The sequence below is a fragment of the Zosterops lateralis genome (assembly GCF_965231275.1).
Source record: "Zosterops lateralis genome assembly, chromosome: 3".
Taxonomy (NCBI): Eukaryota; Metazoa; Chordata; class Aves; order Passeriformes; family Zosteropidae; genus Zosterops; species Zosterops lateralis.
In genome coordinates this window covers 114,572,425-114,594,845 of record NC_139764.1, presented here as the reverse complement: position 1 = coordinate 114,594,845, position 22,421 = coordinate 114,572,425, and the positions used below count along the sequence as shown (strand labels likewise).

At 47.6% G+C, this 22,421-nt stretch overlaps 1 pseudogene across 1 annotated transcript; it reads right to left on the bottom strand.

Moving 5' to 3' along the window:
- Nucleotides 1-1,584: 1,584 nt before the first annotated feature.
- On the bottom strand, nucleotides 1,585-21,938 carry LOC310907014 (interferon-induced very large GTPase 1-like; annotated as a pseudogene). Its single transcript, XR_014592752.1, has 3 exons — nucleotides 21,925-21,938; nucleotides 20,499-20,689; nucleotides 1,585-10,894 (listed from the first exon to the last, which is right to left on the bottom strand). The product of XR_014592752.1 is annotated as an interferon-induced very large GTPase 1-like (transcript).
- Between the last annotated feature and the right edge of the window lie 483 nt (nucleotides 21,939-22,421).

Here is a 22,421-nt window from a genome sequence, read left to right as displayed (position 1 = left end):
CTCTAATTGGGTGAAAAATGTCTGCATTGCAAACCTCAAAAGGTCGCTATTGGGTCAAAACCATAAATAATAGAGGTGTCACTTTGGTAATGGGTAACAATCTCTTAAATAGCCTTGGTGAAAGTTAGACACTCTCCACTTTGTCTCATTTCTCTAGCTGGCAAGTTGGAGCTCACTCTGAAAATCCTGTAAATAGATAAGATATAATAAACAACCAAGACCAAACTCGACTCTACATTTCCTGTGTCTTTCCTCCTGACCTCAGTCAAGATAAAGCAGACAGAACTGTAACAACTGGTGCCTCTCGTGTGAGGAAAAACCCCTGCTAGTGCCAAGTCAGGACCTCACTGAAGGAAGAAATCAGTGGAAAAGCTGGCAGCAGAAAGCTGGAAAAAAAGGTGAAAATAATCCCCAGGGAAAAGAAACAGCTCGGATCCAGGAACCTGTGTCTGCAGGTCGGCTAGGGGAACATCGGAGACCAAGGGAAAGAAACTGGTGGCAAAGTCAGGTAGGAACTTTTTAAAATACTCCTTTGGGGTTAATCCAGAGTGTAAATATGGAACGTGTAATGTCCAAGACACAGAAAGAAGCCATGGACAAGCTAAAGTCCCTGATTAAAAATCACCTGGTCTCTGTCTCAAAAGACCAATTGAGAGACCTCCTATGCTGGGTACAAGAAAAATTTCCAAAGGGAGGGCAGAAGTGCTTTTAAATCCATTTCTGTGGGATTCCGTCAGCCTAAGGCTTTATAACGAAGCCACTCTTAAGAACAGTATGGCTGCAAAACTTCTCCCAGTATGCAGAATAGTCTGCGGATCAATTACCAACAAAAGTGAAGCATAGAACCACCCCAGTTACACTGAGCCCACACGACAGAGAGAGGAGGAAGGGGGGAAGGCTCCCTCTGTCCCCTCAGTGTCCGCAGAGTCACTGCCACTTAAAAGATCGCTGATGGATACTCAGCCAGAGGTGGGGACAACCTCACATGTTAAGGGATCCCCTAAACTTTTGGAGGCTTTGCCCGTAGACAGAGGACCCCATGAAATTCCGGAGAACGGTCCGGGGAACAGTACGGGACCCGTGCTGCATGAACAAAGCGGAGAGGGTGAGACGGGCGGTGCAGGCCCCTCACACGGGCCCGGCGAGGCAGCACAACGTGAACTGGGCGCAGCCCGAGGTGGCCGGAGCGGCTCTGCCGCACGGTTCGGGCAGAGCGGGCGGGCGAACCCCCTCGCACGAGTCAGGCGGAGCCGCGCCGCCACAAGCGGCACAGGAGACCCCAGTGCCACCCGAAGCGGGCAGAGCTGCGCCGCCATGGCAACGCCCTGTGCACTTCCGTAAACAGTGCTGTGTACTTTTGCCGCCGCCATCTTGTGACCAACAAGACGTGCAACCTCCCCCCGCAGCGCCACCGCCGGCCACTTCTAGTATTGCACCCTCTAATACCTAAAATGTACAGCAACAGCTAACTCACAGTTGGATTTATGACAACAAATCAATAAAAGTTACAGGTTTCCTGGATTCAGAAGCGGAGATATGGAAACCACTGGGTGTCTGCAAAGCAGGTGCATCACAAGCAAAGGATCCGAAAGAAAAGCAGCAATCATTTATTCTTTTGTGAAGAAACGCATTACAGTATGGGGAAAAGACAAAATAGAAGTTGATTTTTAACTGGAGTAATTCAATATATTTAGGTCTGAGTTAAGTTATGTTTTCATATTCTGTTAAGAGTAATTTCTGTAATTTCGTTTTAGGTTTAGGCCTTGTTAAGTTAAATTTAAGATTAAAATTTATAAAATTTAAGTGGTAATAGATTTATATTTTATTAATTTAAAGTTTTATTGCATGTAGGTTTTAAATTATCCTAGGTTTTGTTCAAATATGCTTATGTAATTTGCAAAGTTTAGTTGTTTTTTTTCTTAGAAATAAGACAGCTGTGATGAAACCATGAAAAGCTTGTTTGTGAATGGAAGAACACACAATTTTTACATCGTTGTTATTATTGGTTGTAAGCTGTTTTAGTGGGTTTTCTGTGTTTCATCTTAAGGTCATAAGTACATAATAGTTTAGAAAAGTGTTTTCTCAACTTCTTAAGATGACTAGTGTTGAAATGTTACATAATGTGACTTTGTTAATTTTCTATATTTAAAGTTGACTTCTTATTTGTTTTAACATCTCTTTCTGTAATTATCTAAAAGATACATATCATTTCAGGATCCTTCCTTATGTTCCTTAGTTGCTTAAGCATTTCATAACTACTATTGTTAAAAGCTTTGCTTTAAAATGTATTAAAGGATATCACTCTAGTATAAAGCTGGGGTCCTGGCCACACCTTGACTTTAACTAGATGGGATGTTTTTACCAACAAACCCAGATGTTTTCTGAAAAAAAAAAAAAAAAAAAAAAAAAAAAAAAAAAAAAAAAAACTAGATACAAGTCACTTTGACTTGACTATTTGACTTTATAAATATGACAGCTGGACCAAATTTTGGAGTGAACCGGAGAACCTTGCCCGGGAAAGGATATTCAGGTCCTCACTGGAAAAGAGTTTTTCAGCTGTTGCAGAATCTGGGACAATGAGACAGTATTTTGGTAATTAACAATCATTCAACTTCACATGTGTTATTGTCAATAGTCATTAATTCTGTTTGTCATCTGAAATATTCTTAGTTGTTGTATTTGATTTTTTTCCTGATTGTTTCCAGTTTAAGCAAGAGTTATGCACTTTTCCATCAAGGTACACTCTCTCTATTAACCTGTGGCAAAGATCTTGCATGTGTTTCTGCAGATACAGAACCCAAGTGAATTCCTGCAATGAATGCGAAGTCATGTCAAGCACAGAAACTCTGACAACTCCAAGAGTAGAGAAGCAAGCACGCAGATGTGAACTGCACAGAGATTGTGGTTGATGGCAGACATCTCCTGTCCCACATGCTAAAACTGTGAACCTTGGGTTTTGTGTCAATGTAAAAAGTGTGGGAATTGTTGGTATCGTACAGCTCTATTGGCACAGGCATTGCATATATCATGTCATGATTTAGAAACCAAACAAAGCCATCAAAGTGGTCTCCATGGTTCAAACACGAGGGGAGGGAAGGATGGTGCCCAAAAGCCAAGCAGCCCAGCTTGCAGCCAGCATGGAGCTGCCCACAGGTCCCGCAGCGCTTTCCCCAAGCAGGACACCTTCTTGTTGCAGAAAAACTGCCTTTGGGGCACTGTCCCTTCTTCTCTCACAGCAGCTGATCCAAGGGGTGTGTGGAGTGCTGCCTTCGCCCTGGCCCTTGGGCCCAGGTTTGGCCACAAGGCTAATTGCTCAAGGAGGGGGTTTGGTTTGGCTCTAGGACAAAGCAGAGGGAAATGTTTATGGCAAGAAGACAAGAGGATTATGGCTTTATCATGAAGCTAGGGAGTTGCTGAGTGACGGCCGCAGTAACGTGCCTTATTTCACCAAATTTGGAAGCAATTCGATAGCATTGTCTTCACTGGGCTTGAGAGCATCATCATTGCAACTGCATTGTGTGGAGAGCCTGGTAAAAAGTTCTCCTAAACTGCAAAGCTCTTCTGATTCTTCTTCCACATGGATGTGGCTTAACGCTTGTCCAACTCAGACAGTGCTTCCTCCTTGGTAATTCTCCGCCACGCCTCAGGGATTTCTCCTTTACCCTGAAACTTCCTGTTGTACAAATCTTCCAGCTGTGTCTGGAAATGAGACACAAAGCATTTCCAGTACGCCTGCATGGATGGATCAGGACGAATGTTCCAAGTGGAATAGGGAGGTCCAGCATCACGGTATCTCTTGTAAGGGATGAATTTGTTGTCACCAATTCTGAACCTGCAGTCACTTGCAACAAGGCTGGAACAAATATCAATGACCAGGTGGTCTGTCTCAATCCACCTCCATCCATTCATACCTTCTGGGCGATGGAAGACCAGCTGATGGTCTCCATCATGTCCCTGCATGGTGTTTGTGCACACAGCCTCACAAAAGGGACATTGTTCCCAGCACCCCGAAAAATGCTCTGCCAAGATGGTGTGAGGCTGTGTTGAAAATGAGTTCATATTAGCAGCAGCAAATTCTTTCTGGAGCCTGTCCCTCAGGTCATCCAGATTGTCTGCCATGGCACTGCTCAGGAACTCAATGTCTGAGACCTCCTGGTGCTCAATGCCCTTCAGGTCACTTCTGGGCAAGCTGATCACCTCTGTCAGTTCCCTGCAAAATTCATCCAGCCAAAGAGAGACTTTGTCTTCTTTGTCTGTTCTGTCTTTGACAATTTGGGATGATAAAGAAACAGCTGACAGGATGTTTCCATAGAGAAGACTAAGGGAGGAATCTAAAAACTCCTCCAGCCTCCTGCTCTCATCTAAACAGTGATTGTCCACTCGTCTCTCAATGTAACTCTGAAAAAACTCTTTTGGAAACATAAGGTACTGCTTGAAATACTCAAAATTTTCTTGTTCTGCCAGGTATTTCAGAATGGAAACTTCCAGATTGGCTCTGTTGCCCCTGAAATCTGGAAATTTGCCCTGCATGTCCTCAGCAATGTTTTTAGCTGTCCTCTCATAGACCGCCCGGCGAAGAGCTGGTTCAATCTTGTCACAAAGGAAAACAGCAAAAGTGGTGACTGAAGTGGCTCCTTGGCAGGAAATCTGGAAACATTGGAAGAAATCTTCTCTCTTGCTGCTCAGGTACACGACTGGGTCATTTGCCTTTTGGAATGCTTCGTGCATGGCTTTAAACCTGTCCGCTGCCATTTTGCACAGATACAGAGACAAATCAATGCTGTACTCTCTGTTAAAAGTATATTTTGCATCGCTGGGGACAGAGTTCACACCTTTTTGTACTTCATTGAGTATTTCATGGATAAAACTTCGACTGTAATCACGTTTCTCCTGTTCCTTCTTATCAATGTTTGCCCTCACACTCGCTATGATGTTGTCTGTGATGTGCTGAAAGTTGATCACATCAGCATTGGAAATACTCCTGGGATCTGAGATAAGGCCAAAATACTTTTTCTTTGTGATGTGTTTCTCCTTGTCAAAAGAAAATCCTCTGCCTTTGGGAAATGACCTGATCCGTTCATGGAACCGTGGCTCCTTAAAGTGCCCTAGAAGGACATCTTCAATTTCTGCATCGATATACACCCGTTCTGGAGGAGGAGCATTACGGGAGACTTCGGCAATCCACTTGTTCCAGACAAGAGTAAAGTTGTCTCTCAGCTCTCTCTCACTGAGGCTCTTCCCTTTCAGAGTCACAGCCAGCTCCCTACTCCTTCTCAGGAGCTCATTTTCATATTCCAACTTCCTTGCATCCAGTTTACTCTGCTCCTTCTGTAGCTCAATGAGGTTCTCACATTTCTTTTTCGTTTCATTAAGAAGAGTCTCTTTTAGGTCTTTCAGCTTCCGCTCTGTGCTTAATTTCCACTGCACCAGTGTCTCACAGTCTTTATCTTCCCTGAAATACTTTTCCACTTCTTTCTCAATGGCATCACTTGTCTCTTGCACCAGCCCTTCAAGGTGTGCTCTGGTCACATTCTGCAAGTCCCCATTCCGAATTTTGTTGTCCAGTCTCATCTGTATGTCTAAGATGTGACTCCTCAGCTTCCAGGTCCACTGACTAAAGGCAACTTCCAGGTTCCTGTAGGCAGCAATCTCCAGAGAATTCTTGAAGCTGAAAACAAAGTTTTCATTCAGCAAAGCATTCCAGAGGTCACCAATACGAACTTTCAGGCTCGAGAGCCTCAAAATGCTGTGCTGTGACTGCTTCTGGGCAGCCTGGAGGATTTTGCTCTTGAGTTGCTGGACATTCTGGCTGTAGGTGGGGTTGGGTGGTGCCATTGGGGGGTTTCCTTCCCACAGGTGAGAAAAGTAGTGAATGTGGGTCTTCACATCAAAGCCAATGACATCGTTGAAGGAGGAGACATCACAGAATTCCTGCTGAGCAGCAATCACAGTCATTTCATCCAGCTTTTCCTGCAAACGCCTTTGTCCTTCCATGTTCTGCTCCTTGGCAGTTGCTTCCCCAACGTTTTGGTGGACAAAGATGCAGCTTGGGGAAAGATTGACTTTCTTCATCCTCAGGAAAGCCTGCACAGCAATCTGGAGAACATCTTGCATTTCTGATGGATTTTCTCCAAAGATATTGATCACAGTCATGTTTCCAACACCAATGACAAAGGTGGCCAGCTCATTGTCATGGTTCAGGGACTGTTTATTGGCCACCTCAATGGCACGAAGTCCCTCTGTGTCAACCACCAGCACAAAATCAAAGCCCAAGTCTTGCTGCAGCTCCTCGCCCACTGGGATCAGCTGCATAAAGGCTCCGCGGGTGCATCTCCCCGCGCTGACGCTGAACTGCAGACCAAACATGGCATTCAGCAGGGTGGACTTGCCCGTGCTCTGGATGCCCAGCACGGAGAGCACAAACACTCGTTTGTCCCCCAGCCTCTCAATTAACCTGTCAAAGATTGCTCCCACCCAGCGCAAGGGCAGGTAAGAAGCGTCCCCATCCATCAGCTCCACAGGATATCCTGAAGCCATCAGCTCTGCTGCAACGTCCGGGAGTGTGACACAATTGTAATTATTTCTCTTCACTAATTCTAGAGATTCATAAATCTGCCCTACTTCTCTCAGAAGGTGCTCTAGGCTGATGGATGAATCATTGATTTCATCAGAGAGGGCATCCAAGCGTCTCAGACACTGATCATTTACACTTCCTTTTTCCTTGCTTTTCTTTTGTGCCAGGATTTCAGACCATAATTCGTGATAGTCTCTCCTCAGTTCTTCAAGGCGACCGCAGGACAACTCATCCATAAAGACTTTCATCCACTGCAAGAAGTATTTCTTGGTAGCTGCTGACTGGGTCTGGAGAAAGCCAAGGAATGATTTCATCAGTGGGTTGAGAGGAAAAGCTTGATCAAGTTGCTTTTCTCGTATTGCTTTCTTCTCATTTTCAATTTGGCTGCGATGATGCTCAATGCTCTTGTCCCCCTTCTCCTGCAAGCGAGTGAGTTCTTTGTCCTTTTTGCACCACTCGTTCCACAGTTTTCCTTGGAGTGGCAGCAGCTGGGATTTGATCTCAGACAGCTTCTTTTTCTTCAGAAGGTCCACCAGCTCCTTGGCCTTTGCTTTGGCTGTCACACACGCAGTTTCATCTGCATCCACTACGAAACCATGCTGGCGAGCTTTGTCCACACAGGCGTCCAAGCTGAAATGTAGGTTAGACCCTTCCAGGAGATTCCCAATTGTCTTGGTCAGCTGGTCTATCAGTTCTGCTTCGTTTCTATTCTTGATCCCTATTGTTGCATTTTTGCTGGCTTGTCCAGCTACAACATTATCTTTTTCAGTGAGAAGACAAATCAAAGGCCTTTGTGATTGCCACAGGTCCTGCAGAAGCCTGTTCCCCCTGCTGTCCATGTGCTCCAAATCGGACACAAGAGCCACGTTGACAGCAGATATCTCCTGCAGGAACTGCAGCTGTGCTCCATGATCCCTGGCGTCTCCATGTAGGTTACAGAAAGCCACGCAGCACTCAAAGGTGTCATCGGGGCTCCCGCGGGGGCAGTACCAGGCGATCTCCACCACCCCTTCCATCAGCAAACGCTCTCTGGTGCTGCCCCTGCAGTGGCGGTGGAAGAAAGTGTCGTGTTTGCGTCTGCTCAGCAGAGCGTTCAGGAGCTGAGACTTGGAAGAGGAGGCCGAGCTGCCAATGCGGAAGAAGGACACGATGGGTGTCTGGGCCTGAAAGATGAGTTTGTTGTTGTAACTCTTTGTTCTGGCCTGCTTTCCTGACTTGTCCACCTCTTTCCAGCTCCTTTGGATTTGGCTGAGGGCGTAGAGCGGGAACTCGATGTCTGAAGTGCACGGGTTGGGCACCAGCAGAGGCAGCGCCAGTTGGCAGAAGGCCAGCTTGGTTGCAAGGGTCTGTCTGAGGAAGTCATCAGCACAATGGAAAATGGCCATCTGCAGGTCCATGGGGTGCACATGGCCATCCCTGTTTGCACATTCAGGGGCTGCTTTTGTCAGATTTTCAAGAAAGTTTTTAAAAGAGTTTGAGCATTGGTCCTCTTGCTCTCTGGTTTGTGGCACAGGTGCAAGATTTGGGTTGCTGTCATCCCTGCAAGTCAGGTACCTCACTTGGTAATCCACAGTTAACAACTTTTGCAAGAAGTATAATGGCAGTTCTGTGTCCTTGCTGGGCTGGCTGTCCTGCAGAGATGTCTTGCAGATGGTGTGGAAATCTCCCATCCCCATTTTTCTTGGATAGTGACTTTTGAGTCCAAGGCGCTTGAGCAACTGGACAAATTCCTGGTTTGCAGTGGTTTTATTTGCTGTGGATTGGCTGCTGTCTGACTTGGATTGGGACTGCCTGGGGGGCTCAGGTGTTGAAAAAGTACCTTCCAGGTCTCTGTATATATTCTGCATCCTCTGTTCATCCGATTTGTCATCCAAGCACCCACTGATCGAGGAATGCAAATCCCGTTCCAGCCTCTCCCAGTCTTCACCTTCACTGTGCTTTTGGAGGAGATTCTTTATCTGTGGGGACCACAAGCCTTTCATGTGATCTTCCATGAAAACTAAACGCTCCCTCTTCTGCTCAGGGGACAGCTCTTGACTTCCAGGTGTCATAGTCAGACCCGTCAGCAGAAGGGAGGCCTCAGCTCTGTCGGCATCTTGCTCCTTCAGGTTCACTTACTTCTCGTGTGCCGCTTCCATTTCCTTGGCCATGTACTGAATTTCTGGGTGTCCAAGGAGGTGCTGGAAAGTGCTGCTTTCCACCTGGTACCCTGTGCTGCTGGCAATCAAGAGCACCAATAGTTCCATGTCCTTCTGAGCCCGTTCCTGGAGAGACTGGAGTAAGGAATAAATGGCAAGGCTGCTGGTCAGGGTGGCTTTTTTCTTTGCTTCATGAATGGCAGAAGCAGAGCTTCCTGGTGCATAGGTGACAGCATGGATGTGCTCCTTCATTTGCTGCAGTGTTTTGATGAGCTCTCCAAGCTCAGAGACTTTGGGAGATCTGGGAAGTGAGTGCCCAGTCTGGAAGATCCACTGCATAATGAAGGAAGACTCAGGGAAGTCCTTGACAGAGTAGATATGAGGATCCAGGAGGCTTCTCAGCATTGCCTTGATAGAGCTGGTGTTTTCTGGAGGTGACTCCTGGCAGCTCCGCACGGTGTTCACCAGGAAGTCCTGCAGGGCTTTGTCTGACAGGCACACGTTGATCCACACACTGGGGTTCCTGGTTTTTGCATTCAGATCATCTTTTAGCCCCATCAACCTTCGCAGTTTCCTTTCATCCACCGACACCTCCCAGGCCTTCACAGTTCTCATGAAATCTCTGGCCTCTTGCACTGCACTGCCCAGCTCCTCTCCAAAAATGGTGTCAATACTCTGATTTGTCAGCTCTTTGTACGCAGCCCTGAGGGCACTGCTCATCTGACCCACAGACTTAAAATCCCCACTGTGATTGTACTGGATGATGTCCCACACTGGGATCAGCTCACAGCCACGGTCGATAACGCACCACGTTGTGTTATCAGACACGAGTCCCGTTTTCCACTGAGGAAGATAAGCTGTGTCTGGTGGGCCCCCTGTGTTGACCATGGAGAGCTGAATTGCTGTACGGGAACTCTCTCCGGCTCTCCCCAGGACAGAAGCCTGTGAGCTGGATTTAGAAACATCCAGAGCCTCTGCAGCACTGGCCCCAAAGCCACCCCAGCTGGCCCCGACAAAGATGTTCAATGCTTCAGACGTTTGTTGCTTCATCTCTTCCCTCTGATTGGCTCGGAATCCTTCTGTCGATGCTTTCCACCAGAATATCCCCCCAAAGTGGAGGGGACCCTGGTTCACGTGGGACCCAAACCTGCTGAAGAACCTCTCACATATGCTATTCAGCCGGAGGGGAGCCTTGTCTTGAGTGAAGCTCAAAAGCTGCTCCATCAATTGCAGCTCCTGCAGAGCCGCATCTGAGAGGAGAAGCTGATGCCTTTGGAAGTAGCAGGAGGCCAGAGGGATGTACTGGTACATGGTGGTGCAAAAGTAGCTCTGCTCAGAGTGGGACTGGTGGGTGTCCTGGGACTGTGAGGAGCTGCTGTGATCTACACCCGCTCCCACGTTAATCCCCCAGAACGAGGCTTTGGCAGAAACGCTCATGCTAAACCCCAGCTGCTCCATGGACTTGGTGAAAGTGGATTCTGCTGCAGAGGACGAGAACTCCTTCCTCTCAAGCAGCGATCCTTGCTCCGGACCGGCGAGTTGGAATCCCTCAGGAACCCTGAGGAGCTGCTCTCGCTTTGCCAGCACATCTTCAGGTCTGCTGCTTCTGTAGATGCCCTGCAGGGCCAGTCCCCCCGACGCCCGCCTCAGCACCTCCGTGTCAGGGATGTTTTCCCTCCTGCCTGCTGACAACTCCTGCTGCTCCAGCTGCTTCTGGATGCCCTCCAGCATTTCTGCCTTGGGTTTGTTTGGTGGTGGCCAGAACTCTTTGGGAATCTCCCTGCCTTGCCACAGAGTCTCTGCCTTCTCCCTCACAGCATCCTGGCTGTGACTGTGACTGTTGTGCATTTCTGTCAGATCCTTCAGGGCTTGTTTGGCCACTTCTTGTCTTTGCTTTGTCTTCTCCACATTATGCTTTTGCAACTCCTCACGTGTTTCGTCATCCGTTACTTTCAGGACTTTCTGCAGTGCCTTTTTCTCCCAGCGGTGCCGTACCTCACACTCCAGCTTGAGATAGTCTTCATATTCCAGATGTTGCAGGGCTTCTCTGCACTTGACTCCCAGGATCTGCGTCACCTTGGGCAGCCAGTATCCAGCATCCAATCCTTCCTTCTCTAATTCCTCTGCCAGGAGCTGTACCTTTTCATCCCTCTCTTGTGTGTCCTCCTGTGAAGTCATGGCTCTGGAGGAAGAAAAGAGACTTTCCATAAGGTGCTGTCAGAGGCCCCAGCCTCCTGGCAGAGGCTCTGCAGCAGCTGCAGCCCCGGGGATTGCTCCCAGCCGGCTGCTGGAGCCCAGCCTGGGGTGGCACAAGAGCCAGGCTCTCTTTCCCAGCACACTGGATGTGCCTGTTGCTTTCCCATTTGCAGGATAAACCCTGAAATCGAGTGTATCCCAGAGACAGCACAGACATGCGCACACACACAGAGACACACATGCCCATGAGACAAGAGTGTTATGAGTTAAGGGGTGATAGCTTTGGAGTCCAGAAGTAGCCAGACAATGTATCTTGCTTGACATTTACTGTGCTTGCAAAAGCAGGATGAAAGCATGCAAGGCTATCAGGGATAAGAAAGAAACTTGCAAAAGCAGGATGAGAGAATGCAATGTGATAAGGAAGACTGCTTGGACCCTTAAACTGGCCAAGACCAGCCTTGAGACTTGGACTGAGGGCACGGGACCAAGGAGTATGGGTAAAGAGGCAAGGTGAAGAGTTCAACCCTGAAGAAGACTTCTTACTTCATCCACCATGCGACCACCAGACAACCACCAGAGAGCCCTGCGCAAGTGCAGAAGGAATTTAAGCTCATTATAATATGAAGCAAGGCTAGCCAGAGCTAGGTAATGAATATGTGTAGGTGTGTTGTAATGCTTAATGCATATGTAATCCTTTAGAGAATAAATAGGAGTATCGCTAGAAGTGCACATGCCTTTGGAGAAGCTATCCTCCATGCGTCTCAGTGCTCAATAAAAACATACCTACTTTACAACTTTCATGAGTTGTGGAGTATCATGGAGTACCATCCATGTATCATTTGTCAAGCCAGCCAGGAGGGTCTCTGCCCGGCTGCAGGAATGGCAGGCAGGCAGACGTCCTAAAGTGCACCCTGGGATTTTCTCTGGAGGAGCTCCGCTCATCAGCTCGCTCACTGCAGGGGCAGATAACAGCCTGTTGGAACTGCAGATCAATATGTTTCAAATCTAAGTAGACTGTAAGTTGTACGCTTGGCCAGAGCTTCTGATAAGCCGTGAGAGACCTCTTACACACAGCATAGTCCCTGTTTAGATAAGGTTTGGGCTTACAAGCAACTGGCGCTGGCGGAGGGATTCACACCAGCAGAAGGATTTGCTGACTGGTAGCACAGCTGCTAGCGATCCTGGGGAGTGGGTTGAGTGAATTCTGGGTTTTGTTTGAATTAAATTTTTGTTGCTACCATTAGAATTGTGATTGTGTGATGGCTGAGCCCAGACGTTTTGGTTGTGTAAATGAGTGAGATGTACTCTCGGTATGAAGCAAGTGAGGGGCTCTATCCGCATTTCCGACCCCGAGTGAGCTGGAGAAAAGCAAAGCCATCAGACTGAGTACGAATGTGAAGAGTGTTGTGTTTGAACACGGTGATCCGCATATGTTTTATCCGTGGTTAGACAAATTGAAGGAACCCCTTTCGCCCGGTGGTTTGGACTTGAGAATTTTTGAATCCAGTGAATTATTGGATAGAAAGAGGAGATAAATGCGTTTATTTAGAAAGAATATATAGGACTTCTGTGGGGAAGCTGGTAGTGTTAGATTGGGAACAACCTGCACGAAAAGATTTTAATGTTTCAGAATAAATAAACAGGATAGCTTGGTTTTGTGAGAATTGTAGAGTTTTCAGTTTGTCTAGAAGGTTGCATCTCATGTGAGTATTGTTACAGTGTGAGATTTGTGTGGGGCATTTGTATTGTTCTTCTGCTAGGCAACAGAGTGTGTGCACCCAGTGCAAGCAGGAACGTCTTAGGCAAATAGACTTTGAACCCCAGATTTTAAAACTTGTGTGTGAAAAGTCACATTTAGTACCTGAAACCTGGGGTATGCGTGAGGAAGACTGGGAAAAGACTGTGAAAGTTTGTGAAGGAAGATTTGGGTGGAAACGAGATAGGACAAGAAGAAGGAGATAATGGGGACTGGACAAAGCAAAGACATTTCTAACGCCCGTTGGCCTGTATTTTGGCACATTAGAGGGAGATTATGGGGACTGAGGGTACAGAGAACAAACAAACTCTTATTAAATACTGTAGTCATTGGTGGCCTCTGTATTGATAGGAAGATGGAACAAGATGGCCACTTGCTAGAACTTTATAATATAACACCTTGTTACAGTTAAGGTTGTTTTTTAGACAGGAAGGGAAATGGGAGACGAAGTTTCTTACTCAGACATGTTTTTCTCCCTTCAAAATCACCTAGAATGGGAAAGAGACTGTGGAATTAGGGCCCCCTCTGATCCTTTGGTACTAGCCCTTGAAAAGGAGAATAAGGCAAATAAAATAAATAGAGGTGCTGTTCAGCATGCAGTATAGGAGAAAGATGCACAAAACTAGATAAAGTTCATTGTGCTGTAACCCAAGAACAAGATTTAACAGACTTATTTAAGCCTCCCCCTAGCAGACAGGAGGAGGATGCAGACTCAGAAGGAGCATCAATTCCAGCCCACTCCCCTCCTAGTAGTCCGATTTCATCCCAGACTAGAAAGCATGGATTGCAAGCACCTCTACAGGAGGCAGTGGGGCCAGAGGGAGAAAAAGTATTAGTTAAAGTACCCTTTTCCACAATTGACCTAGAAGCATGGGAAAAGATTGCTAAAAATTACTGAAGCAAGCCGATAAGCACTGCTAAATGTTTAAGATATAAGAAAGCAACATAATTCAGATTGGAGTGATATGCAATTATTATTAGACACACCGACCGAAACAGAAAAGCAATTGATTTTTAAAACAGCACGGGATTTGGCAGAAGACTATTATCAAACACAACAATTGGACTGGTAAAAGATTATTTCCCACTTCAAAATCCGCAGTGGAACCAAAATAGAACAGCTGAAATGAAAAAGTTGGAAAGCTATCAAGAATGGATAGCAAAAGGGATGGAGAGAGCCATTCCCAAAACTATTAACTGGTCAGCCTTGCATGCAGTTAAACAAGGTCCCTCTGAGTCACCATCCAAATTCCTGGACCTCTTCAGAGATGCAATGCGCCGTCACACATCACTGGACCCTGGGTCTGAGGTAAGAATACAACAGCTAGTCTATTTATTTTTGGGACAGTCCATGGGAGACATTAGATGTAAACTTCAGAAGCTTCAAGGGGCAGATGGGAGGAACATAGAAGCCGTATTGGATGAGGCATGGAGAGTTTTTAGCAGTGGAGAAGAGGGTTACAAGCAAGGAATGAGAAAAACTGGTGGCAGTTGTAAGTGAAGAAGGGAGAGGTAAACACAGACAGAGACCACCCAGAAAAGACCCACCCGGCTTGGGTAAAGATCAGTGTGCAATTTGCAAGAAATTTGGTCACTGAAAAAATCAGTGCCCAGAATGGAAAATAACCGACAGGAGAAAGGGAACCCGGGAAGAGAGGGTGTGGTCACACCCGTGAAAGAAGATTGAAGACGACCGAGGGATTCTACCTCAGTGGATCCACTGGTTATAACAATAAAGTTGGGAGAAGAAAAGAAAAAGGTGAAATTTTTGATTGATACAGGAGTGACATATTCAATTTTAAATAAAGCTTTAGTGCCTGTGGGGAATGATTATGTTATGGTGCAAGGGGCAACTAGTCAATCTGAAAAGCCTTATTTTTGCAAACCATTGAAGTACAAGCTTGGGAAACAATGGGGCATTCATAAGTTCTTCTATATGCCCAATTCTCTGAGAACACTTTTGGGTAGAGATTTATTAGAACAATTATAAGCAACCATTACTTTTAAAAATGGGGAAATTACTCTGGAGGTAAACTATCAACAGTATGTGGAAGTATTGAGTTTAATATTAACAGCTGTTGAAAGTGAAAAAATAATTAGCCAGGTGTTTCCCAGGGTGTGGGCTTCCAATGTACCAGGGAGGGTGAAAAATGCACCTTCTATAATAATTAAACTTAAAGAGGGGAAACAACCAGTTAGAATTAAACAGTACCTCTTGAAAAAAGAAGCTAGGGAAGAAATTAGCCCCATAATTGAGAACTTTCTGCAATTAGAGTTGTTAAAAGAGTGCCAGTCTGACTTCAACACTCTCATTTTACCTGTTCAAAAACCCAACAGGTCATACTGGGTGGTGCAGGACTGTATACAAGCACAGTTATGGATGCAGGCAACAACTGCCCTGATTATAAGGGAAAGAAGTGAAGGCACTTCAATTGAAATCTGAAAAGCTGTTTGGGACAATGCTACTGGTTTTAAAAGGAAATTTCAATCGTGGTAGACCCTAGTAAATTTTATCTATGATCCTATTGCTAACGTGGCAACTGCCTTTGTGCTTACTATATGTAACGCCACAATCTATGTCATTCACCCCATCATTGCATTAAGATTAAACCATAAGAGACAGTGCTTTATCCTTCTGAACTCAGAGTATGAGCCTGGATTGTGAATAGGAAATGGCAAACTGTAAATTTAGAATCTTGTATTACCCAGAAACAAGAGTTTATCTGTGAAAGTAGCACAATTAATGCTCAAGACATATGTCTTGACACTGAGCAAGGCATTTGCCACATGGAGATTCATGCAGATGCCAGTCAAAAGACTGTGCTTGTATATATTGGTCAAGGCTGTGTATGTTTAAGAACTGCTTGTGCTTTTGTAAAAAATGATAATGACAATGTAATGTTGCCTGTTAAGAATCATTCTAATTTTTGTATTTGTAATTTTGTTGAGACTGTTGAGTGTGACTTTTATATGCAGCACCAATTATATCCCACCAGCTGATAAAGTCCAACAACACAATGTATCACCTACACCTGTGGGGATGAACTCTACATTAGTAAAGCAATTAAGAAAACATCAAGACCTGATAAAATTTTGAGAGAAATTCAAGAAAACAGAGAGAAAACTCTAATTACTGTTTATAATGATACAAAGAAAATAAGCAGTTTTACAAATAAAACAAGATGCAAGCCATCACTGGTGAGATGAGCTCTTTGGATAGTCACCAACTGCAACTAGAATTTTAAATACATTATGTCACCCCGTTATTGTTTTATTGATATTAGTTAGCACATATCTAGTATTGTCTATTATAATACTTGTTTAGAATTAGAGAATGTTGCAACAAATGGCAATACATTACCTTCCTTGTCAAAAGTACATAGTAAGGCATTGAAAAATACATATCATAGGAATTGGGAAGAAGAATCTATGTATTAAGTAAAAGAATTTACTAATTTTCTAGAAAAGGGAGAACTGAGGCAAGAGGGTTAGGAGTCAAGGGGTGATTGATTAGGAGTATCAGCCCAGACAATGTCTCTTGCTTAACAAAAGAAGCAGGATGAAAGCAGGCAAGGCTATCAGGGATAAGAAAGAAACTGCTTGCAAAGGCAGGATGAGAGAATGCAAGGCTGTTATAAGGAAGACTGCTTGGACCCCTAAACCAGCCAAGACCGGCCTTGAGGCTTGGACTGAGGGCACGAGACCAGGGAGTATGAGTAAAGAGGCAAGGTGAAGAGTTCAACCCTGAAGAAGACTTGTTACTTCATCCCCCACATCCACCACATGACCACCAGAGAGCCCCGAGCAAGCGCAGAAGGACTTCAGGCTCATTGTCCTGGGGTGACTTTATGATACTTGTATCCCCAGTCATCTGTCCTGTTTATGTTGGACATTGTGCTCTGTGCTTTTCAGGCTGGTTCTGAGAGTGAAGCAAGGAGAAGGAGAAGCACACAGTTTGTTTTCAGACCCTGCTCTGACTCCTCCACACTCTGCTCCTGGACTGTGTGTCTGCAGCAGGGACAGACAGCAGGACAGAGATCTCCTGTGCTTTTAGTTGGTTTAGCCAGCTGAGGCAGAGAAGTTCCCTGGACTGTGTTTTTTCTCGTTTTCTTGGGACTGTTTAAACCTGTCCTGGACTGAAAAACCCAGAAGGACACTGGGATCTCACACCTGTGGCCCATTGGGGCCTGGACCTCAGCATTTTTCCAGAGTTGGAGGGACTGATAGGAGACTGAGTGACCTGAGCTACCCATAGCAAAGACTTTCTGAATTTGCCATCTCACTTGAGAACAAGGAGAGCTTTTATTGCTTTATATTATTCATTTTTTTTTTTTTTTTTTAATCCTTGTTGGCACTTTGTTTCTTAAATAAATAGCCTTTTCCACTTTTCTGTAAGGAGATTTTTTCACAGACCAGTTGGGGGAGAAGCTGTTTGGGTTTGCTTCCCAGAGGGATCCTATTCAGAGATTTCCTCCCAAATTTGCCCTAAACCAGGACACTCATTGTACTATGAAGCAAAGCTAAGCAGAGCTAGGTAATGAATATGTGTGGGCGTATTATAAAACTTAATGCATATGTTATACTTTAGAGAATAAATTGAAGCATGAGTATTGCTAGAAGCACATGTGCCTTTGAAAGAGCTCTCCCCCATGTGTCTCAGAGCTGAATAAAAACATTCCTACTTTACAACTTTCACCAGTTGTGGAGTTTTTCCAGGTATCGCACACACACACAGACACATAGTCTCACTCAGATACAACCTGCCCTCGACAAGGTGCTGCCTTCACCATCACACACATCCTCCCAGCAGAACTCCTCAGTCCACAAGTGCAGACAGCCAGGGCCATTCCTGACTCCCTGGAGCACTGGCACAGCCCCTGTGCCCATCCCACAGCCCTGCCTGCATCCTGCACCCTCTGCCCAGCCCCACGCCTGCCCTGCTCGCTGCCTGGCCCAGCCTGCTGCTCCCAACACCTGCAGGCAGCGCTCACACGCTCCCCCATGGGCACCCCACACTCCCCAGACACACTCCCCCCACCCCTGGCACGGCCACACGGGCTCTGAGCTGTGCTCCTGCTCCAGCTGCCAGAGCAGCCCCTCCCTCGCCCCACTCACGCCTCTTGCCAGGACCTGCTTCCTGCCACATTCAGGGGGCCCAGCCCAGTGCAGGGCCAAAATCCACCTTGTCCCTGCCCACACCTGTGCCTGGCCCATCCTGCTGGCCCATCAGTAGACACTGAAGACTTTGGGAGCCCACTCGGAGAGGGGCCCTCCCTGATCTGCTGCTCGTTAGCACAGAGGGTCTCATCAGCCAAGTGCCCATTGGGGGCCATCTGGGCCACAGCCACCACAGAGACACTGAGCTCAAAATCTCTGGTGACAGGAAAGTGCCAGCAAACCTTCAAACATGGCCTTTGGGGGGAGCAGAGTTCAGGCTGCTCAGGGCGACTTACTGAGGGTCCCTGGGAAATGGCTCTGGACAGTGTTGGGGTCCTGTCTGGGGATGGTTCTTATCCCAGAGCCAGTTTGGGTTTGGTTTTGGTTTGTGTCTGGAGTTGTCACTGCTCCCTGGCCCAACTCAGGAATATCTCAATGGGTGAAGGGTGGCCCAGGATTCTGTGTGGGGCTGGGGCCAGGGGCTGCTCTTCCTTCCAGCAGGGGTGATCAACACAGGGGCCGTGCGGCACAGTGGGTCTGACCTGAGATCCTGCTGCCCTGTGGTTGTTTCCTTTTTTCCCCTCCTGGTTTTTTCTTGCCTCAGCACTGTGACCAGGGCTTGCCAGCTTGCTTCTCTGCTCCTCTGCTGCTTGGGAGCCCAGAGTCAGTGCGTGCTGTGCTGAGACCTGGGAGCAGCCCCAGCTCCACCAGGCCCCACCTCAGACCCAGCGATTGCCAGTGAGCTGCTGTTACAAATAACTGTAGTTATTTTCTTTTCCTATTATTGGCTTTTGTAAGTTATTTTGGTAGAGTACAGTTGGTAATCCCTTTTTAACTGCTTTTGATATAGTATAATTTGTCAGCCTTTTATGGTTAATACCCTAATCCCTGTGTAGATTGTATATCTTAGTGTGATAAATACATATTATAGTTTAAGCTTTTGCAAAATATTAAAATAGAGGATATGTACTGTGTATTAGGACATTGACTTTTGCAGAAGTAATAGTACTTGGGAAATAATAACGGATGCCTTTATTTTTGCAACTAACTGACAATAGTGAAATAGCTAATGTTGATTGAAAGTGCTTGTAAAAATGGCTAGAACATCTGCATGATAACATTGAAAAGAAAAAAAACCCAGGCAAGTAACACCAAAAGAGCAAAGAGGAATGTCCCTCTGACCCTTCAGCTATCAGTAACTGTCAATCCAAAGATCAAGGGGCCTTGTGAGGAAATAAAATACAAGACTCTCAAAATCACACCTGTATTGTGGCACATACTGTAAGAGGATGAGGTCAGGATTTGAACTAAGATAGACAATTACTGGAAAATGTAAAGATAAAGGAATGTTTGAATATGTATAATCTGTACAAATATGCATTTGACCCATGCAATGAGAAAGCACATAAGAAAAGTTGTTACAGTTAACTGTGTGCTTTCTGGCAGTTCGGCAGACACCCCAGGGCTGGACACTGCCCCTTTTATCCATTATTAACCATTTAAAATTTTTAAAGAGCGAGCCTCGATTCTCACGCTGTGTAAAGGACCGATCCCACGCTCAGCCCCTACTGTTTCTCCCACTGCCTCGGGGTTTTTTGCTCCACTTGGATTCCCCTCCCCGGCTCTGCAGTGGCGCCGAGAGCGGCTGCTCCCCGCGGGCTCTGCAGGGGAACCCAACTCTCCTCTCCTCTCCTCTCCCTGTCCCCGAGCCGCCACCGCCGCCCCACAGCGCCCCCTGCAGCCGCGGGGGAATCATCGCACCCGCCTGCCCTGCCAGGATCCACCAGCGCCCCTGCCGGCCGTGCCCGGAACTGCACCGAGGGGGCGGTGCCTGACAGGTGAGACGAGGCTGCCCTTGGGTTTCTGCATTTCCTTGCTGCTGTTGCTGGTGTTTGTTTCTCCTGGTATATATAGATATATATATCCTCTAGTAAATGCCTGTTATTCCTTTTCCTGTATCTTTGCCTGAAATCCCCATAATTTCAAAGCTATAATAATATGAAGAGAAGGGGGTCGTATTCTCTATTCCAGGAAGGTTCCCGCCTTCCTTGGCAGACACCTGTCTTTTAAACCAGTACTGGTCCATCAGTGCTGGTCGTTTTTATTGAAAAACCCCTGAGGGACAAGGCAGTCATGGATCACAGCCAGTACAGAGTCAACAAGGAAAGTCCAGCTCATCACGCTAAATTTCCTTACACAACACATTAACCCATGGAGCTGATCAAGGACAGCCAGTTAACCCGAGCTTTTTGGATTTCAGGGAAGCATTTGATCCTGCCTCTCCCTGGACCCAGGTGTGTCCCTTCCAACTCAGACCATTCCATCATTCCATGACTCTCACCCTGACAGACCTGGTGCTTTCACTGAACATCTGTCTTTAAACCTTTGGGGGTTTTGACACTGTCACACAACCCTGAAAATTGTCCCAGTCTCAGTTCACTTGGATACTGCAGAGATTTATTCCTTGCAAAAAATCCTTCTGGGCATTCAGCTTCCATCCCAGCAAGGCCACAACACTCTTACCAGCACAGGTATCAATCCCAGGGGCTTGGACTCAGGTAGAGATCTGAGGGCTCCTGCACCCTTCCAGAGCCTTCAGGGGCAGCTTTCCCTCTGGGATCCCTGCAGATTTGGGCAATCTGTGCAATGGCTGTGGGCTCTGATTCCCCTCACTCACCTCACAGCAGATGCTCCCGTTGCTCCCAGCCTTGGCTTCCCAGCAGACACCGGCAGCCGAGGGCCCCAGCTCAGGGGACACAGCACAGCAGCAGTGCCAGGCCTGGGACACACAGCAGGGTGTAGAGGAGAAGATGGGAACCACCTCAAGAACTCAAGACAAAGAGCAGCAGGAAGGAAAGGCCCAAAATCCTAAAGGAGAAGAGCAGACCCTCAGGAGAAGGCAACCCATGAGCATGGAGGATTCATTTTGGGGAGCACTGGAGGTCAACCCTTCTTCTCCACTGGGGAAAGCAGAAGCAGGAAAGGCCACTGGCTTGAGATAAGTGCAGTTCAGCAGCAGAGAAAAGCTGGGTGTGCTGGCAGAGCACAGGAGGGACTTCGGGCACCAAGTGCCCTTTGCAGGCACATCTCCAGCTGCTCCCTGGCCAGCAGAGCCTCAGAGCAGGACAGCTGCTCAGCAATGGAACTGCTGGCTCCGGGTCACTGCTGGAGCTTGTTCACTTCAGCCACTTGTCCCAGCCCTGTCCCCTCCCAAATTCTCTCCCTCTGGAGCACTGCCAGTGCTGGTTTGGTCTCAGGAGCCAGAGGCTGCCCTGCACAATATTAACTCCAGCCCAGCCAGCCCCTGAACCTGCCCCCAGGCACCCTTGGCAGTCCCTGCATTGCTTCCCATTGCTGCAGGAACAGGGAAAAAAAACCCTGTGACTGTGTCAATGCCTGCAGAGAGGCACTAAACACATTCTGGGCATAACTCTGGATCGAGCTCCTCCTTGGAAGCAAACAAGGGAAACAGCAGGGCTGGCAGCAGAACCTGCCATGGCAATGCCTGCACCCCATTTAATGGGAACAGCCCCCCAGGACTGTTTTCCCCAGCCCAGCCCCAGGGAAAGGGGCTCTGGGAACACTGCTGCCTTTGTGGGGCTGTCCCAGGGACCAGAGCGCTCTGGGGGCTGACACTGAGACTGTAAGAGGGGAGAATCCCACCCTCCCTGCATGGGGAGGAAGAACTGAGGCCCTGGGCTTGGGGACAGAGCAGGATGTGCCGTGCCTGCCCCTCATCACCACGGAGCTGCCCTGCTCCCCAAGGAGCGGCTCGGGGGCCAGGAACCCCCAGCATCAGTCCCAGGGCTCCTGCCTTCAGGGGAGCGCAGCCATCCGGCCCCACCTCTGAGCCCGGCCCCCCTCCCAGCTCAGCCCCGCAGCGCACACGGCTCCCCCGAGCTGCCCCAAAGCGGCTGCCAGCAAAGGCGGCTTCCTGCAGCCCATGGAGGAGCACACACTGCCCGCCCCCTGCCCTCACACCCCTCTTCTCCTGCCCTGCCATCTCCCCAGCCCTGCCCAAACACCGGCATCAGGAGGCAGGAGACTGACAAGATCCCTCTGCCTGCTGCTCCCGGCCCCACGGCTCATCCCCAGGGCCCTACCTTCTCCCTCTGCCCCGCAGCTCCTGGGGTGGGAGAAGCCCAGCACAGCCCCTCCTTATGTACCCCTGGCCTAAGTGGGTGTGGCTTCACCTCGAACAGGGGCAGGGGGGTATTTCCAGTAAATGAGGCTTTTCACCGTAGGAAAAGCGAAGTGAATCCACTCCTTTGGAATCCGCTTTTTTGAACGAGAGCCAAATTTCCTCACCAGCTGCCGCTTGAGTTTGCTCACAGCCAATTCTCAGCTCTTTGCACAGACCTTTGACCTTCAACTGCTGTCCTGGTACCTGGAGGGCAGCTGAGGCTCTCAGCCCCTCCTGGGGCTGGTGCTCCATCAGGAAAAGGAGCAGGGGGAGCACAGCATATTGTTAGAGATATATTTATGCATAAATTCATCTTCCATAAGTTTCTTTACTGGTACATCATGCAGAAGCTTTTTTCAGCAGTGATAAGATTGTGGTGGAGTGTTCCCCCACCTCCCTCCTTTCCAGGCTGAGGTG